Raw genomic sequence first — 6,101 nt, 5'->3', positions numbered from 1 at the left:
GCTGGTCTGTATGTGGGATCCGAACCCTCGGCGGGAGCGCTGCCGCACTCCCAAGTGGCGCACTGTAGCAGTGTGCCACCGGGCCGGCCCAATAAAACATTTATTTCAATCATTAATCTGCACACTGTACAGAGCCCTTGGGGAACTGCTAGTCTCTGCTCTACTTGGCTTCATTTCAGGTGGCTTGAAGTTTGGGAGCTGNGCTGGGTTCCAGGGTGAGCATCTTGAGAAAGATTTAGGAGGAAGTTCTGTTGCCTTTCCTAATCTAGCCTTGGAAAATATAGTGTCATTTCTGCTGCATTCTGTTTATCAAGTAACTCCCAAAGGCCTGCCCAGTTTCAAGAGGGAGGGAAATAGACTCTACTTCTTGAAGGGTAAGTGGCAAAGTTCTCTTAATACGCATCACCAGAATACGAGAGGTCTTCAAAAAGTTCATGGGAAGATTCATATTATCATTTAATTCCATTCTGCCATGAACCGTTTGAAGTATCCTTGTATTGTTGTGGGCCTTATTGGAATTTACAGTCTGTGACAATTCCTGACAACCAATCATGTAGGAGGTACTGGTGTGAATGGTGTCATCCCTTTGCAGCCCTAGAAGGTGGAATGGAAGGAGGATTATCTGCTCAAGACAAGTCTGAGTGGCTCAATCTTAAGTTCAGTTCAGCCGTAACAGAGTAAGGAATGGGCCAGAAACCTCCTGCTGAATTGTCTGGACCTGAGTTTCAGACAGGAGGATATCTGTTTGGTGTCTGTGCCTGTTTGCTGGACTCCGTGGGTCTGGAGGGTTTCGATTTGTTAAGAATCCCTCTTATCTCCTCCGTTTTGTGTGTGTATTAATGAGGAATTGTTTGCAGGCAAGAAGACAGAAGGAAAAAACCTCATATTAATATATGTCATTTTGGAAGCTAAGAGGCACATGTTTTCCTTCCCCATCTCTTGCTGCTGTGTTCTCTGTGCTTCTGTAAGAAAGGACGCCTGATGGAGGACTGACTGGTTCTTAACCATTTTTAGCTATGGCTTTGGTGGGTTGCTATTTCTCTCTATTTCTTGAACATAGTCATATTTAGATCATGCAAACATTACCTTATCTCGAAATGTCCTATGTAACAGAGACCTATCTAAGAATCCAGTTCTTGTGAGGGGTGATCCTAAACAGCCCCAGCTCCTCCTGGTAGGTCCCTCTATTCTCCCATTAATATTTAGAATCTCCTATTAGGTTCAGCCTTCTTTTAAGAAGCGTTATGGAGTAAAACGAAATCTCTTGAGGAGGAGGTAGGTGGTTGACCATCCAAGGGATGGTGGAGGGATGATTAAAAGAAGTTGATACATTTGATTACTCATGGAAAAACTTAGAAATTCTTTGAGGATTTCGGGAAGAGATAAGAAAAAGAAGTTGACTAGCCTCACCGTTGGTATGTGTTGAGATCTCATGCTTTGTGAGGCTTTTAGGATCAGATAAGGGTAAGATCAGGACCTGCATACAGAGAGATCAGGGATCTAACTTGGGAATCAGTCACAAAGAGATAAATACTAGGAGGAAGATCCATGTGTACTTGAAAAGATGGTGCTGGTTTAGAATGATATCTATGTGATTCTGGGACATTCTGTATTTTGTACCCTCTAACTCAGGATTGAGGAAAAAGTACTCAGTGAGGAATGGTGGATCGTAGTAAGAAAATCAATCAGATTTAAAAGGAGTAGATGACTGTAGACTCCGATCAGCAGAGAAGATGTTATTGGTCATTTCCCAACCTAAGCATAGCAGTTTAAAGGGATAATTAAGGCTGATGTACAAGATGAACTATACTGTAGCCAATAAAAAGACATTTGCTAAATGATTTGGCATAAGAAAGAATAGTGCTTATGATATATTTTTTAAAAATGATATGTGACATAATGATGGACTTAAGGCTCGAAGAAAATCTTCAATTATATGCAAACCCTATTATTTAAGCTAGAGATTTAATACTATATTGGAAAATAAATGCCATGAATTATATTTTCTTAGTATGTAAAGGAAAAGAGGACATAAGAATTCACATTTATTTATTGATAATTTATGAGGTAGGCACATGGCATGCAGTATGTTTATTCACTATTTAATTGGTAAATTACAATTATTTTCTTCATTTCCAGACATGTTTTTAGACATGTTTTGATAATTGTGGAATCACATAATAGGCAGGAAATTTTGTCTACATCAACTGGATTTCTTAAAAATATGTACAGAATCTGTTTCCAAAACACGAATTTCTTTAACTTCTCTGAACATAGACATCCAGCCACAACCTATTTGCTTGCTGTATAGTCCCATTCTTGGATTTCAAACATTTGTCTACTCTTTCAATTTTGAAAACATTTCTTGATTTTAACCAGCAACACTTGGGTTTGTGCTTTTAGGTATGGGTAACATTCAGGAATGTGGCTTCAGACTTCTCTCCAGAGGAGTGGGAATTGTACTGGGATGCTATGATGGAGAGCTGCAGTAACTTGGTCTCACTGGGTAAGTTATCTGCTTACATAATTTAGGATATGCTGTTTGGAATATCAAGGCTATCTTTTAAGAAACTAGGTGAATTTCTTCACCCTGTTTCCAAAGGAAAGGGTTAAACTTTGTTGTGTCACAGATAACATTTCCATTAAGCATCTTTGCCGTTCTTTATAATGTTCATACCTTTCTCATGCCTTCATATTAATTTCTACCTTCCTTGATACCCAGGGAACTAGATGTGACTTACTTGTGGGACACTTACAGCATATCCATTGTTAAAGAAACCAGATGTCAGTCACATTGTGTTTGAACTCAGAACTGCTAAAGATACTCTGTGTTAAATGTATTCTGTCACCTTTAGAGAGAACTAAACAAAAAAATCCTGCCTTATATTGATCATCAAAATAATCTCTACAGTTTACATGATGATGGATTGGATCAGAATAATTTATTTTAAAATAAAGTGAACATATAAATTTCCTGTAACAAAGATTGTCTTATACCTACTTTTTATTAAACTTTACAATCCATGAACTTTGCATTTATCAACAAATCAACATCTGAGGGAAGACCCGTGAATGTCTCAGAAATCTCCTTTTTTTCCTCTTAGCAAAATAACAAACAAAAGTATATTGATCATAGCTAATATAGTTCTCATTGTACTTAGCCATTATACAATATTGCCTCTCAAGACAAAGAGCCAGAATGGGTTTAAATAAAATAAGACCTTCTTTACCCCCTCATCTGTCTATTCTTTGTGATTCTTTTGTCACCCTAAGGTCCTCTCAATCCCTGTACCCCTCTCTTCTCTGAAGTCTTTACCAATATTATTTTTTGCTTCCAGTTTATTAGAAATGTAACCGGTTCTCAAAGTGTTTTATAGAATTGGTTTTAAGTCTTATAAATTTTTGTTTATATACCAGGTCATATTTATTTATTTATTTATAATTTTTATTTTATTATTTTTTTTCTCACGGGTAAGGGGATCTCAACCCTCGGCACGATGTGGTGTGCACCACACTCAGCCAGTGAGCGCACCAGCCATCCCTATATAGGATCCGAACCCGCAGCCTTGGCGCTACCAGCGCCGCACTCTCCTGAGTGAGCCATGGGGCCGGCCCCATATTTATTTATTGTAAGCAGTTGTGACACCACACGGGAGCAAGGAAAGGAGCCTTGGAGGGTTGTCTAGAAACAGGGCTCATTTGAGTGAGGACTAATTAGGCAGGGAACTTTAATTGTACCTGTTAGGCCTTTTTAAAAACATTATTTTATTTATTAAATTTTGTTTTTCAATTGTCTGCTGTTAGTACACAAAATTATTAGTTAATTATTACATAATAACCTCATATCAGCAAGTTTGCTAAATTTACTATAAGTTCTAGTACTCGCTTTATAGATTATTTAGGATTTTGTAAATATTTGTTTCATATACATACATAGAAAGTTTTTCTTTTTCTTTTTCAGTGTTTATATCCTTCACTTATTTAAATTTCCTATTGTAATTACTAGGACTTTACTTTCTATTCAACAATACAATGTTGAATAGAAATAGTGATAGTAGATGGATATTGGTGCTTTTTTTGATCACAGGAGGATAGTGTTTTATATTTCATCACTATATATAGCTGGAGGTTTTCATAGATAGTCTAATTCAGCAAGTTCCCTTCTACTCCCAGCTTGCTGAGAATTTTCATCATTAAGGGATGTTGTGTTTTGTCAGATGCTTTTTCTGAATATACTTAAGTGATCATATGTTTTTCATCTTTTATTCAATATGAATAAAATTGATTTTTGAAGGTTAAGTCAATCTTGCATTAGTGGACATTTTGTATTTCCTTTCCATGTATTGGTTCTAGCACCTCCTGCTGAAACCAAAATTTGAGGATACTCAAGTCCCTGATATAAAATGGCATAGTATTTACATATAACCTATGCACATTCTTACATATACTCCCATACATCCTCCCATATACTCTAACTCATCTCTAGATTACTTATAATACATAAAACAATGTAAATGCTATGTAAATAGTTGTTATACAATATTCTTTAGGGAATAATGACAAGAAGAAAAGGTCTGTGCATGTTCAGTACAGATGCAGTTTTTTTTTTCTGAGTATTTTTGGTGTGTGGTTGGTTGAATCCATGAATGCGAAGCACATGGATATAGAGGGCCATCTGTATTTACAGATTAAATCTGCTAACATTTTCTTAAGAATTTTTTCATGAGGCTTTGGGTCTGTCATTTCTTTTCTTATAATATCTCTACTAGGTTTTCATATTAGGATAGTACTGACCTCATAAAACAAGGTGTGAACTATCATTTCCTTCTCTGTCTTCTGGAAGAGTTGTGTAAAATTGGTATTATTTCTTCCCTAGATGTCTGGTAGAATTCTCTAGTAAAACCATGTGGTCCTGGAGTTTTCTTTTTTTTTTCTGGTAACAAATTCAATTTCTTTGATAAGTATTGGGCTATTCAGATATCGTTTTATCTTGTGTCTGTTTTATAGTGAGCTGTATTTTCCAAGAAGTTTGCCTATTTCATCTGAATTCTCAAATTTTTCTTTTTAATTTATTTTTATTTTTTAATATAGCAGCTTTATTGAGGTATAATTTACTTATCACACATTTTACCCACTTAACTGTACAATGCAATGGTGTTCAGTATATTCACAGAGTGTGCAACCATCAGCCCAAATACTTTTAGGATATTTTTATCACCTCGGAAAGAAATCTTATATCCATTAGCAGTCATTCCTCATTTGCCTTCAAGCCTCTCTTCCGAAATCCAGAAAACCACTAATCTATTTTCTGTCTCTCATAGCTGTATTTTTCAAGAAATTTGCCCATTTCATCTGTATCCTCAAATTTGTTGACACAAAGTTGTTCATAATAATTCCCTTTTTAGACTTCTAATATTTATATGTTCCTTAGTAATAAGCTCTCTCTTGCATTCCTGATATTGGTGATTTGCTTTGCATTTTTTTTATTCTTGATAATTCGAGCTAAGATTTTATTAATTTTCTTGCTCTTTTCAAAGAACTCACTTTTGGTTTGGCTAATTGTATCTCTATTTTCTATTCCATTTATTTATTATCTTATTTTTTTCTTCTAGTTACAAAAGAATTACTTTGCTTTTCCTTTTCTAGCTTCTTAAAGTAAAACCTGCAGTTATTGATTTTAGACCTTTTTTCTCTTCCAATATAAGCATTTAAATCCAGAATCCGTACTTTAATTCCATTCCACAGATTTTTACACGTTGCATTTTCATGATCAATAAGTTCATGCTACTTTGTTTCCTTTTTGATTTCTTCTTTAACTCACAAATTATGTAGAAGTGTGTTGTTTAATTTCCCAACAAATAGGTACTACATTTTTATCGGTTTCTAATTTAACCCCATTTGATCAGAGAACACATTTTGTATGATTTTTTTAAAAAATAATTTATTTATTTATTTATTTATTTAATTTTGTCGATATACAATGTGGTTGATTATTGTGGCCTTTTTTTTTTAAATAATTTATTTATTTTTTTTTTTTTTAAATTTTGTCGATATACAATGTGGTTGATTATTGTGGCCCATTACTGAAACCTCCCTCCCTC

The 6,101-nt window shown here is 35.1% G+C and overlaps 1 long non-coding RNA gene across 1 annotated transcript in view; it reads left to right on the top strand.

Annotated features, from left to right (window-relative positions):
- Positions 1–6,101, top strand: part of LOC103595940 — a 58,210-nt gene that overhangs the window by 6,272 nt on the left and 45,837 nt on the right. The window contains exon 2 of the long non-coding RNA XR_551003.1: positions 2,404–2,506. This is a non-coding gene — a long non-coding RNA (uncharacterized LOC103595940). The remainder of the gene's footprint in view (positions 1–2,403; positions 2,507–6,101) is intronic.

This window comes from Galeopterus variegatus, unplaced genomic scaffold, assembly GCF_000696425.1.
Source record: "Galeopterus variegatus unplaced genomic scaffold, G_variegatus-3.0.2 Scaffold1894, whole genome shotgun sequence".
NCBI classification, from domain to species: Eukaryota; Metazoa; Chordata; class Mammalia; order Dermoptera; family Cynocephalidae; genus Galeopterus; species Galeopterus variegatus.
This window is presented reverse-complemented; position numbering and strand designations above follow the sequence as displayed.